Below are 14,507 nucleotides of genomic sequence, written 5' to 3' on the forward strand. Positions count from 1 at the left end.
GAAAATGTCGAGTTTAGAATAAAATCCTATACTATTTTAATTTTCAAAGTTGAGTGTCGAATCTAATCGTAAAATATTATTATTTTTAAATGATTTTTTTTTTCTAAATTATAGATATTTAATGAAACAATTTGAATTATTGGGATGTAGCTCAGATGATAAAGCGCTCGCTTAGCATGCGAGATGTACGGGGATCGGTACCTCGCATCTCTAATTGTCTAAAATGCAATTTGAAAGCCTAACATGAGTGCAAATTTGTTACAAATGATCCCCCGCATCTCTAATTGTCTAAAATGCAATTTGAAAGCTTAACGTGAGTGAAAATTTGTTACAAACGATCCCCCGCATCTCCAATTGTCTAAAATGTAATTTGAAAGCTTAACATGAGTGCAAATTTGTTACAAAAATGTTGAGCGTTGAATCAAATTCCCTACATCTCAAATTCCAATGTAACCTGCAAGATATGTCCCCTACATCTCAAATTCCAATGTAGCTCATATGGTAGAGCGCTCGCTTAGCATGTGTGAGTTACGGGGACTTCTTTTCATTTCCAATTGTCTATGTTATTTGCAAGTTTTACACTCGTGCAAATTTGTTTCAAAAATGTCGAGTGTATAATCAAATTGTATACTTTTTTTAATTTTCAAATGCTTTTTGCTTTATAGATTAGGGATATTTAAAAAAAAAAAAAAAAACCATTTTTCATTATGGGATGTAGCTCATATGGTAGAGCGCTCGCTTCGCATGCGAGAGGTACGGGTATCAATAACCCGCATCTCCAATTCCTATGTTGTTTGCAAAGTTTACACGGCGCAAATTTGTTACGAAAATGTCGAGTTTAGAATAAAATCCTATACTATTTTAATTTTCAAAGTTGGGTGTCGAATCAATCGCATAATACTCTTATTTTTAAATGCTTATTCTTTTCTAAATTATCGATATTTAATGAAGCAATTTGCGTTATGGGGATGTAGCTCAGATGGTAGAGCGCTCGCTTCGCATGCGAGAGGTACGGGTATCGATAACCCGTATCTCCAATTCCTATGTTGTTTGCAAACTTTAGAAGGTGCAAATTTGTTACGAAAATGTCGAGTTTAGAATAAAATCCTATACTATTTTAATTTTCAAAGTTGAGTGTCGAATCAAATCGTAAAATATTATTATTTTTAAATGATTTTTGTTTTCTAAATTATAGATATTTTATGAAACAATTTGAATTATGGGGATGTAGCTCAGATGATAAAGCGCTCGCTTAGTATGCGAGATGTACGGGGATCGGTACCTCGCATCTCTAATTGTCTAAAATGCAATTTGAAAGCTTAACATGAGTGCAAATTTGTTACAAATGATCCCCCGCATCTCTAATTGTCTAAAATGCAATTTGAAAGCTTAACATGAGTGCAAATTTGTTACAAAAATGTTGAGCGTTGAATCAAATTCCCTACATCTCAAATTCCAATGTAACCTGCAAGATATGTCCCCTACATCTCAAATTCCAATGTAGCTCATATGGTAGAGCGCTCGCTTAGCATGTGTGAGTTACGGGGACTTCCTTTCATTTCCAATTGTCTATGTTATTTGCAAGTTTTACACTCGTGCAAATTTGTTTCAAAAATGTCGAGTGTATAATCAAATTGTATACTTTTTTTAATTTTCAAATGCTTTTTGCTTTATAGATTAGGGATATTTAAAAAAAAAAAAAAACCATTTTTCATTATGGGATGTAGCTCATATGGTAGAGCCTCGCTTCGCATGCGAGAGGTACGCGTATCGATAACCCGCATCTGCAATTCCTATGTTGTTTGCAAACTTTACACGGAGCAAATTTGTTACGAAAATGTCGAGTTTAGAATAAAATCCTATACTATTTTAATTTTCAAAGTTGAGTGTCGAATCAAATCGTAAAATATTATTATTTTTAAATGATTTTTGTTTTCTAAATTATAGATATTTAATGAAACAATTTGAATTATTGGGATGTAGCTCAGATGATAAAGCGCTCGCTTAGCATGCGAGATGTACGGGGATCGGTACCTCGCATCTCTAATTGTCTAAAATGCAATTTGAAAGCTTAACATGAGTGCAAATTTGTTACAAATGATCCCCCGCATCTCTAATTGTCTAAAATGCAATTTGAAAGCTTAACGTGAGTGAAAATTTGTTACAAACGATCCCCCGCATCTCCAATTGTCTAAAATGTAATTTGAAAGCTTAACATGAGTGCAAATTTGTTACAAAAATGTTGAGCGTTGAATCAAATTCCCTACATCTCAAATTCCAATGTAACCTGCAAGATATGTCCCCTACATCTCAAATTCCAATGTATACTCTTATTTTTAAATGCTTATTCTTTTCTAAATTATCGATATTTAATGAAGCAATTTGCGTTATGGGGATGTAGCTCAGATGGTAGAGCGCTCGCTTCGCATGCGAGAGGTACGGGTATCGATAACCCGTATCTCCAATTCCTATGTTGTTTGCAAACTTTAGAAGGTGCAAATTTGTTACGAAAATGTCGAGTTTAGAATAAAATCCTATACTATTTTAATTTTCAAAGTTGAGTGTCGAATCAAATCGTAAAATATTATTATTTTTAAATGCTTTTTGTTTTCTAAATTATAGATATTTAATGAAACAATTTAAATTATGGGGATGTAGCTCAGATGATAGAGCGCTCGCTTAGCATGAGAGATGTACGGGGATCGATGCCTCGCATCTTTAATTGTCTAAAATGTAATTTGAAAGCTTAACATGAGTGCAAATTTGTTACAAACGATCCCCCGCATCTCCAATTGTTACAAAAATGTCGAGCGTAGTGTGGAATTCTTGAATGATAAACGCTTTTTGTTTTCTAAACTATAGATATTTAATAAATTATTTACCATTACGGGGATGTAGCTCAGATGGTAGAGCGCTCACTTAGCATGTGAGAGTTACGGGGACATCCTTGCATTTCCAATTGTCTATTTTATTTGCCAGTTTTACACAAGTGCAAATTTGTTTCAGTAATGTCGAGTGTATAATCAAATTGTATAATTTTTTTAATTTTCAAATGCTTTTTGCTTTATAGATTAGGGATATTTAAAAAAAAAAACCATTTTCATTATGGGGATGTAGCTTATATGGTTGAGTGCTCGCATTGCATGCGAGAGGTACCAGGATTGATACCCTGCATCTCTAATTCCTATGTAGTTTGCAAATATTACACCCTTCAAATTTGATATGAAAATATTTTAAGTTTCAAAGTTGTGTGTCGAATCGATCGCATAATACTCTTATTTTTAAATTCTTTTTCTTTTCTAAATTATAGATATTTAATGAAGCAATTTGCATTATGGGGATGTAGCTCATAATTGTCTAAAATCCTATACTATCTTGCTCGCTTAGCATGCGAGAGGTACGGGGATCGATACCCCACATCTCCAATTGTCTAAAATGTAATTTGAAAGCTTAACATCAGTGCAAATTTGTTTGAAAATGTCGAGTGTGAAATTCTTGAATGATAAATGCTTTTTGTTTTCTAAACTATAGATATTTAATAAAGTATTGATGAGAATATATAATTTTTGTTGTATTCAATAATAATGTCTGAGAATACTGGGAGCGAATATATAGAGATGCTAGATAGAATCATAGTCTAACACAAATAATATAGTCCTAGTCTAATATGAATAATAGAGTCCTAATTTTCCCCCTCAAGCACAAGTTTGGTCAGCCAAAACATTGAGCTTGGAACGGAGTAAATTAAAACGTACAGACGAAAGAGACTTAGTAAAAATATCCGCTATTTGATCTTTGTTAGAAATAAAATTGACTAGTAATTCCTCCTTTGCTACTTTATCGCGAACAAAGTGGTAGTCGATCTCAATGTGTTTGGTCCGAGCATGAAACACCAGATTAGCACATAGATAGGTAGCACCAGATTATCACACCAGAGTTTGGGCGCAGAAGGTGGCGCAAACCCGAGTTCCTTCATCAGAGATACGAGCCAAGTAACCTCTGCAGAAACATCAACTTGTCCTTTGTATTCTGGCTCAGTTGAAGAATGAGCCATAATACGCTATTTTCGACAAACCCATGAGACAAGATTAGTTCCCAAAAACACAGCAAAACCACTGGTAGATTTTCGATCATCAGGATTGCCAGCCCAATCGGAATCAGAATAAGCATGAATATCCAGAGAGGGAGAGGAAGCAATTTTAAGACTGAGATGTAGTGTCCCATTGACATACCGTAACACCCTCCTGAGAGCCGCCCAATCCGCAGTGGAGGGAGAGTGCATGTGCTGACACAAACAATTGACTGCATAGGAAAGATCAGGACGAGTTACCGTAAGATATTGTAGAGCACCTGCAAAGCTGCGATACTGAGTGTGATCAGCATATGGCACCACGGCACCAGTCTCGGCCTTCGCGGTTGAAACCGGAGTGGCCACGGGCTTGCAATCAACCATACCTACCCGTTTTAAAATATCCTTCATGTACCGTTGTTGATGAGACAGAAACACGCCACCAGACAACGGAATAGTCTTAATTCCCAGGAAAAAAGAGGGCACTCCCATATCACGAACTTTAAATTCAAGAGCCAACTTGTCAATAAGATCAGTCACATGAGCCGAATCAGAACCCATAACAAAAATATCATCTACATAAACCGGGAAAATATAGACGAGTATTGCCATGTGAATATATAAATAAAGATATATCAGTCTTGGAATGTGAGAAACCAATAGAAACCAGAAAATCATGCAAACTTGTGAACCAAGCACGGGGAGCTTGATTAAGCCCATACAAAGAACGTTGAAAGAGACAAACGTGCCCGGGCATCATTTTGTCTTCATAGCCAGGGGGCTGGCGCATATAAACTGTTTTAGCGAGATTGTCGTTTAGGAAAGCATTGTGTATATCTAGCTGTCGAATAGTCCATCCACGAGAAATAGCTAGGGATAAGAGAAGACGTACCATAGTCAGTTTAACAACGGGACTAAAGGTCTCGAAGAAATCCTAACCGGCAATTTGATTGAATCCCTTTGCAACTAACCGAGCCTTGTAACGCTCAATCGAACCATCAGCTTTCTCTTGGTTCTAAACGCCCACTTACATCCAACTACATTCATACCTGATTTAAAGGGAACAAGCCTCCACGTATTGTTGTGCACCATTAAATTCCAAATTCATTGCATCCCGCCATTTAGGAAATTTAACCGCTTGAGTAAAACATGTAGGCTCAGGAGTAACAGCAGTAGATAAAGCAACATGATCATGTGGTCCCGAACTTCTCGTATTCATTCCATGAGAGCGAACAGGTGAGGGTGCGGGACGAGACCGACCACGAGGCCGGCCTCTTGGCCGAGGAGCCAGCTGGTCCGTGACTACCTGGTCCGTGACTGTCCGACCACGGGCTTGGCAGTAGTTGGTTGCTGGCGGTGGTGGTCAGAAGCGGCTATGGGCGCGGCAGGAGGGTCACGAGCCGTGACAATAGTCGGATCACCACCAGAAACAATTGGTGCAACACCCCATGGCTCCGGGCGTGGTTTTGGAACCTACGAATCCACAGAAGCAACAAAAGGAAAGACAGCCTCATCGAATAGCACATGGCGACAGATAAAAACCTTGTTAGTGTTACTGTCTAAACAACGATAGCCACGAAAAGATGGAGGATATCCTAGAAAGACACAAGGGGATGACCAAAACTGTAGTTTGTTGCGATTATAGGGACGCAGATTTGGAAAGCATAAACACCCAAAAACACGCAGATATGAATAAGATGGAGGAGACCGATGCAAAAGATAATGAGGAGATTTATTAGATAAGACAAGAGTGGGCAATTTATTGATTAGATAAATCGTAGTTTCAAAAGCATAATCCCAAAAACGAGACGAAACAGAGGATTGAGCCATTAATGCTAGTCCCGTTTCAACAACATGCCTATGCTTACGTTCTACCCTGCCATTTTGTTCATGAGTATACGCACAGGATTGCCTGTGACGAATACCTAAAGACGCAAGAGTGGAACCAAGCTTTTTATATTCTCCCCCTAAATCAGATTGAAAAGAAATAATCTTGCGAGAAAAGGAACGTTCAACCAGTGACCGAAACTTATCAAATATAGCATACAAATCAGATTTAGCATGCATGGGATAATACCACATATAACGAGTGTCATCCACAAACAACACAAAATATTTAAAGCCAGACGCAGAAAGTAATGGCGCAGGGCCCCAAATATCTGAATAAATTAATTCCAAAGGATGCGTACTAGTAGTTTCGACACGAGACAAAGAAAGACAATAAGATTTTCCTAATTGACAAGAGGAACAGACATTGGGAAGATCACTAGAATTAAATGTACCAACAGACGAAGACGCTAAAATTTTACGTAAGACTCGAGAATGAGGATGCCCCAACAGCATGTGCCAAACGTAAGAGGACCGTGCAGCAACAAATGCAACAGGGGAAGCAGAAGACGCAGGCCATGTGTAGAGACCCCTAGACGCATGTCCCTTAAAAAGAACCTTCTTGGTCAAAATCTCTTTCACATAGAAACAAAGAGGGTGGAACTCAAAGAAAACATTATTGTCCTTTGCAAAACGCTGGACAGATAATAGAGAAGAAGAGAGACCATGGACATGTAAAACATTATGTAACATAAAAGACATAGAATCAGTGGCTAACGAAGCAGAACCAACATTAACAATAGGCAAACCTGTACCATCGCCGACTCGCAGAGTCTCCGGGCCATCATAACTTGTCGCAGAAGTCATCAAAGAAGAATCAGGCGTAGCATGATTTGTAGCACCAGTGTCAGGGAACCACTGATGAGGACCGTTGGAATCACCATTATCACCAGAGACGGCCACATTAGCCTGAAAACCTGGAGCCCCTGAATAACGCCGAAAACAGTTGGCTCCCGTGTGACCAAAACGGTTACAAATTTGACACGGATCATCATAACGCCAAACACAATTGGTTCCCGTGTGGCCGAAACCTTTACAAATTTGACACGGATCATCAACGTCACGTCGTTGACCGGACTGCTTCTCATACGGTGTATCTTGGTTCGATAACATCGGCTACTGCTACGAAGTGAGGAACATGGATCTTGGAAAAGAAAACCATAGCTAACTGATACTAGATGAGAATATAATTGTGTTGTATTCAATAATAATGTCTGAGAGTACAGGGAGCGAATATATAGAGATGCTAGATAGAATCCTAGTCTAACATGAATAATATAGTCCTAGTCTAATATGAATAATACAGTCCTAATAGTATTTACCATTACGGGGATGTAGCTCAGATGGTAGAGCGCTCACTTAGCATGTGAGAGTTACGGGGACTTCCTTGCATTTCCAATTGTCTATGTTATTTGCAAGTTTTACACTAGTGCAAATTTGTTTCAAAAATGTCGAGTGTATAATCAAATTGTATAATTTTTTTAATTTTCAAATGCTTTTTGCTTTATAGATTAGGGATATTTAATAAAAGAAAAAAAAAAAAAAAAAAAAAAAAAAAAAAAAAAAAAAAAACAACTTTTCATTATGGGGATGTAGCTCATATGTTAGAGCACTCGCTTTGCATGCAAGAGGTACAGGGATTGATACCCCGCATCTCTAATTGAAGACTATGTAATTTGAATGCTTTACATGAGTGCAAATTTGTTACAAAAATGTCGAGTGTTTCCTATGTAATTTGAAAGCTTAACATGAGTGCAAAGTGCAAATTTGTTACAAAAACATCTCAAATTCCGATGTGACCTGCAAGCTTTATACACGGTTCAAAAATGTCATAAATGCTTTTTCTTTTCTAAATTATAGACAATTAATAAAGTATTTACCACTACGGGGATGTAGCTCACGTGGTAGAGCTCTCGCTTAGCATGTGAGAGTTACGGGGACTTCCATGCATTTCCAATTGTTTATATTATTTGCAAGCTTTACACTAGTGCAAATTTGTTTCAAAAATGTCGAGTGTTTAACCAAATTGTATATTATTTTAATTTTTGAAATGTTTTTTGCTTTCTAGATTAGAGATATTTAAAAAACATTATTAATTATGGGGATGTAGCTCATATGGTAGAGCGCTCGCTTCGCATGCGAGAGGTACGGGTATCGATAGCCCACATCTCCAATTCCTATGTAGTTTGCAAACTTTACACGGTGCAAAATTGATACGAAAATGTCGAGTTCTGAATAAAATCCTATACTATTTTAATTTTCAAAGTTGAGTGTTGAATCAAAACGTAAAATATTATTATTTGTAAATGCATTTTGTTTTCTAAATTATAGATATTTAATGAAATAATTTGAATTATGGGGATGTAGCTCAGATGTTAGAGTGCTCGCTTAACATGCGAGAGGTACGGGGATCAATACCCCGCATCTCCAATTGTCTAAAATAAAATGTAATTTGAAAGCTTAAAAGGAGTGCAAATTTACGGGGATGTAGCTCAGATGGTAGAGCGCTCGCCTTAGCATGAGAGAGTTACGGGGACTTCCTTGCATTTCCAATTGTCATGGTCCTTCAACTATTAAATGTTAACCAACCATGGACCACGACTGGTTAAATTTTGAAACTAGAAGGACCATAGGTGGTTAAGTTGGACCACATATGGTTAAATTTGAAAGTCGAAGCACCAAAAATGGTCAATTTGAAAGTTTAGGACTAAACGTTGCAAAACCACTATACTCGGAGGACCTCAAATGGTATTAACTCTTTTTTTTTAATTTTCAAATGCTTTTTGCTTTATAGATTAGGGATATTTAAAAAAAATCACTTATCATTATGGGGATGTAGCTTATATGGTAGAGCGCTCACTTTGCATGCGAGAGGTATGGGGATCAATACCCTGCATCTGAGAAACAAGAGGAAGATGCATGAAAATAGAAGAAGAAGATATCAAGAATTTGTCTGAAAGAAAATTAAGTTTGGAAGATTGCATGAATTTGACTAGAAAGCCTGATTTATTATGCGAAATGGCTCAAATTCGAATCTCACCATCAACAATTTTTCAAGATAAAATTTAAGAAAATTGGGAAGCAAATTCACTTGGGTGGAAATTGAGAAGCAATTACACTTGGGAGCCGATTTCATAGGAATTGGAATTGGGAGCTAGTTTCAGAGAAATTGGTTGAAATTGGGAGCAAGTTTCAAGTTGGGAACCAACGCATGAATTCAAAGGAACTGGGAGCCGATTTCATAGCAATTGAAAGCCGATTTCATAGCAATTGAAATTATGAGCTAGTTCGAAGCAATTGAAATTGGAAGCTAGTTTCAGAGAAATTGAAATCAATTGAAATTGGGAGCAAGTTTCACATTGGAATCAATTCAAGATGGGAGCCAATTTAGAATTGAAACTGGGAGCCAATTGAGGTTGCAGTATGGGATGCAATTTCAAATTGGGGATGCAATTTCAAATTGGGGACCGATTCAAAGAAGACATGGAAATCAAATTGAATTGAGATAAAATTCAATACCAGGAGAAAATTCAATACCAGGAGAAGTCTGAGAGCCAATTTCGAAGTCAAAGTCAAATAATTCAAATTGGGAAGCAATTGAAAGCACCACGAGTAGATTGGGAGCCAATTACAAGTCAAAGTCAATTGGGAGCCAATTACAATAGAGAAATTCAAATTGGGTGCTAATTACAAGTCAATTGCAATTGGGAGCCAATTACAATGGAGAAATTCAAATTGGGTGCCAATTACAAGTCAATTGCAATTGGGTGTCAATTACAATGGAAAAATTCAAATTGGGAGGAAGTTCAAAGCCAGTTTGAAGTCTGAGAACACCCAGACGTGAGAATGAAGAAGATGAAGTTAAACTTACAGTGAAAATATTCTCACAAGGAAAAATACTAGTTTAACTAGTATGGGATTAAATTGAAGAATATTTTTTAAATCCCAAAGATACAAGGACCACTTCAGAGCAGATCAGAGAAGCTATTCTACACCAAAACAGAGACCCAGATATTCCCACTCAACGTAAAACTAGAGGAATATCATATGAAGTTTGGGTACTCATTTACATGGAGATGAAGCTCTACCAACGGCTACCTTATCTCTTTCTGACAACTTTGCAGAAGATAAGATAAGATCTCTGACAAAAAGATACAAGATTTCAAAAATGAGATCGTCTCTTTCCAACGGGCAGATTCTCATTACCAGCTATAAAATGATGAAGATATGAAGACTTGAAGATCATGGGAACGAATAGAGCAATAGAGCAAGATATACGAGCTAAAAGCAAAAATCCCATTTGGTACAGACCATACCAAAAAATCTTCAAGTGAGAAGTGAGAAAAGAAAAGGAACTTAGAGAGCTTCAAGAGAAAAATATTCTGAGAGTTCTTAAACATAGCAAAGCATAGCATAAAAATCAAGTGCTTTACTTGATACACTCAAAGAGAGAAAACACTCAGAGCGTTCAAGAGAAATCATTCCAGAGTGTTAAATCTTCATCAAAGAGACCTGCGCATCATTGAAGATCAACTACAGATCAACACTTGTTTTGGAGCAAAACAAGAAAAGGGAGGAAAGTAGCACGGAGCTGTGAAATCCTGGATTGTCACACGGAGCTGTGAAATCCTGGATTGTCACACGGAGCTGTGAGATCCAAAGCAGCAGTGTCGGAGGCACTGGGCGTGATTAGTGCGGGCTTTGTGATCAAAGCACTAGATCACGGGATACGTTTCTACCGGAGTGTGGAAGACGGGGGGAAAGTAACACGGAGTTGTGAAATCCTGGGATAGTAGCGCGGCGACGTGAAACCCGAAGCAGCAGTGTAGTGTCACTGGACGTGATTAGTGCGGGCTTTGTGATCAAAGCACTAGATCACGGAAATTCACTGTATCTTGGAACCAAGAAGTGGTGGATATAGTGAATTGCTCTTGGAGATAAGAGCAAGTGGAGTAGGAGGATTACACCACCTCATGAACCACTATAATTGTCTTGTGTTCTTTACTGCTTTCTTTACTTACTGCTCTTTACTTAATTGCTCTAGACGAGATATACTACTCACACAATCTCACACACACTTTATCTTTATTTAATTCCGCTGTGCACCATACTCTAACAATCTAGTTAAGAGTTTTGGTTTATCTCTGGCTTAGCAATTGTTGTGCTGTGCGAAAAAGTTTGAAAGTCTATTCACCCCCCCCCCCCCTCTAGACTTTCACCTTACCTCTTTTGGGACCAACAATTGGTATCAGAGCCTGTAGCCTATTGAGTCAGTTTATACCAACCTTTGGTATTAAAACACATTGCCTAACTGGGCTAACTGTTTTTGACTGCTAGGCTGATCCATTCTACAAAGTGTGTGATTGGATTAATCTTTCATATCTCTCGTGATGATGATGAAGAAAGATTTAGCTCAAAAATTATTATTCTCACTTGATAAATTTGATGATTGGAAAGTTCGTATGCATGTACACTTATCGGCTTTACACGATGAAATGTGGGAAGTTATTTCCACTGGCCGTATCGAAATATTAAAAGTCAATACGGCGTTTGTTATATCCCCGGATGCTCCACATTACGTACAAAAGCCTAAACCGGAATGGACATCGGATGATAGAATGCGGAATAATCTTGACAATATTGCCAAGGATATTCTATTCAAAGCCGTTGATGATACAATATTTCCGAAGATCCGAAAGTGTGCTACTGCTAAAAAAAATGGGAAACTCTCATCAAGATTGGCGAAGGAGATGAACAAGAAAAAGACAATAAGCTCACAATCGCCATGAAGAAGTTTGAAGATTTCAAAATGCTCTCAAATGAAAGTGTTGCAGACATGGAAGCTCGAATGATCAAAGTTCTTGAGAGATTACTGATCTTGGCAAAAAATATTAGCCAAAAAGAAAATAATCTCAAAATCCTACGAGGCTTACCATATGCATGGGATATGAAGGTTACGGCTATGCGCGATCACCGAGATCTAAGAATGTTGTCAACAGATAAATTATTTAGTGATCTAAAAGCATATGAGTTCGAAATGAAGGCCAAAGATGATGATGTTCATGAAGCTCGAAATGCTGCTCTAATGGCCGAACAACCGTCAACCTCCAGGTCAGTAGAAAATAATGTTGATTTTATGACTGACGAACAGTTTGCTCTTTTTGTTAAAAAATTTAGAAGGTTTATGCGAAAAGGAGACAACAAAAATTCTGCTCGTGGAAAATTCGTCTCTCGCATATCACAAGAAGAAAAAGTCGAAGAAAATAAGGATTTATGCTACAATTGCCGCAAACCCGGACATTTTAAAATAAATTGTCCATATCCGATCGTTATCAAGTATCAAGGCAAAAATGTTGAATCTATGCCGAACAAATCCGAAAGCAAAAGGTTCAAGCGCGACAAAAGAAAAGCTCTCGTTAGCAACGAACCAAACGAAAATGATGATTCGGAGGATTCATCATCAAGCGATGAAAGTTCATGTTCGGATGATGACACGGTGCTACTATGCAAATTAATTGAGTTGAGTACAAGTGAAGATTGTTTTATGGCTCTTGAAGCAAAGGAAGAAGAGGTAACTTCTAATTCTTTCAATTCTGTTAATTCCTCTTTTTCTCGTGAATCTATTGATAGTCTAATGCGAGATTGTCAAGAGATTATGCTCACTCATCCTCAACTCAAGAAGCGCAATAATATTCTAATTCTTGAAAAAGAAGAAATGAATAAAAAATTGCAGGATGCTTTACTTGAAGTGAGTAAATTGAAGAATGAAAATATTCATCTTCAAGAAGAGAGGTTAGAGAACATAACCTTCGGGCAACTATTGCTATGTTCACTAATTCGTCTAAAATTATAGATAAAATGGTGAGCATGCAAAAGCCATCAGGAGATAGAACCGGAATCGGTTTTGACTCCACATGTTCTCAAACCCCTCAAAATCTGAGTAATTCTACTACTACTTTAAATAATAAAGTTCAAGTGGTAAAATTTGTTAAAAGTCAGAATAGCACGATGAGGCAAGGACTTGGCTATCAAACAAAAGCAAAGTTGAATGTTGAAAGGCCGAAACAAATCTACTCTACGGCAAAGCAACCAAAATTCTTCAAGCAAAGATATGCCAAAGAGTCAAGTGCAAAAAGATTTCATAGAAAAGAGGGAAGCTTTTCTAGAAATAAAGTTGGGAGATTTTATCCCACTCAAAAAGATTGGTTGTGTAATAGATGTAATGCTTTTTATAGACCAAAGCAACAATCTTCTTCCTCGGTGCCAAAATATAAAAATGTTTTTCAAAATCCGGCACCAAAAATGTTTTCTAAAGTGAGTTATGATTATCTTGTCTCAAATGGTTACAAATCGCCTCATCTTAATTCAATAAGATCTAGGTGGGTTTGATTACCAAAAATCACTAACAGTAAAGGACCCAAGCAAGTATGGGTACCTAAAGTTAATTAATCTTTTTTGCAGGATGTTTGGTACATCGATAGTGGTTGCTCACGCCACATGACTAGAAATAAATCATATCTAGTGAATTTCAAAGAAATCGATGGACCAAAAGTTATATTCGGAGGAAATCAAAATTATGGAATCACAAAAGGAGTTGGCACGGTCAAGAAAAATGGATTAAAGATTGAAGATGTCTCTTTCGTTGAAGGCTTAAAATTCAATTTGTTGAGCACTAGTCAATTTTGTGATAAAGGCTATCTTGTAGAATTTTCTTAAGATAATTGCCTAATAAAAAATGAGCTCACAAATAATGTGGTACTCACTGGAAAAAGGCGAAAGAACATGTATGTTGTTGATTGGAGTACAAGCAAAGATTCAGTGTGCTTAATGGCCAGAAATTCGAATGAAGCTAATTAGGAATGGCACAGAAAGCTCAACCACTTAAACTTCAAGACTATCAATCAACTTGCAAAGAAGAATCTAGTTGAAGGCTTGCCAGATATTATCTTCAAGAAGGACCAAGTGTGTGATGCATGCCAACGCGGAAAGCAAATCAAATCATCATTCAAATCAAAGACACACGAGTCAACGTCAAGACCGCTAAGCTTACTACATATGGACTTATTTGGACTGGTTGATCCAATAAGTGTAAGTGGTAAGAAATATACTCTCGTTGTTGTTGATGATTTTTCTAGGTACACTTGGACCGTGTTTCTCAAGAAGAAAAATGAAGTTGAGCAAGTTCTACCGAAGCTGTTGAAGCAACTCCAAAATGAGAGAATTGCAAATACCAAAAATACGAACGGATCACGGAACCGAGTTCGTGAATGGAGTTATACAAGCTTTTTGCAATTCACATGGAATTTCTCATCAATTATCTGCCGCAAGAACAACGCAACAAAACGGTGTTGCCAAAAGAAGAAATCGGACGCTCAAAGAAGCCGCATGAGTGATGATCAGTGCTGCCGGACTCCCGAAACGATATTGGGCGGAAGCTATCAACACTGCTTGCTACACACAAAATCGAAGCATAATCCCTAAGCAGTACAAGAAGACGACATACGAGCTATATAAAGGGAGAAAACCAAATATTGGTTATTTTCATATTTTT

General features: G+C 37.4%; 3 non-coding genes across 3 annotated transcripts; all 3 read left to right on the top strand.

Annotated features, from left to right (window-relative positions):
- The first annotated feature begins 964 nt into the window (after nt 1-964).
- Nucleotides 965-1,037, top strand: TRNAA-CGC. The gene has a single exon. It is a non-coding gene; the product is annotated as a tRNA-Ala (tRNA).
- Nucleotides 1,038-2,391: 1,354 nt separating this feature from the next.
- On the top strand, nt 2,392-2,464 carry TRNAA-CGC. Its single transcript has one exon. It is a non-coding gene; the product is annotated as a tRNA-Ala (tRNA).
- A 5,849-nt stretch (nt 2,465-8,313) lies between these two features.
- TRNAV-AAC lies at nt 8,314-8,386 on the top strand. Its single transcript has one exon. It is a non-coding gene; the product is annotated as a tRNA-Val (tRNA).
- Nucleotides 8,387-14,507: the final 6,121 nt, after the last annotated feature.

Source organism: Ipomoea nil, unplaced genomic scaffold (genome assembly GCF_001879475.1).
Source record: "Ipomoea nil cultivar Tokyo-kokei standard unplaced genomic scaffold, Asagao_1.1 scaffold1317, whole genome shotgun sequence".
Taxonomy (NCBI): domain Eukaryota; kingdom Viridiplantae; phylum Streptophyta; class Magnoliopsida; order Solanales; family Convolvulaceae; genus Ipomoea; species Ipomoea nil.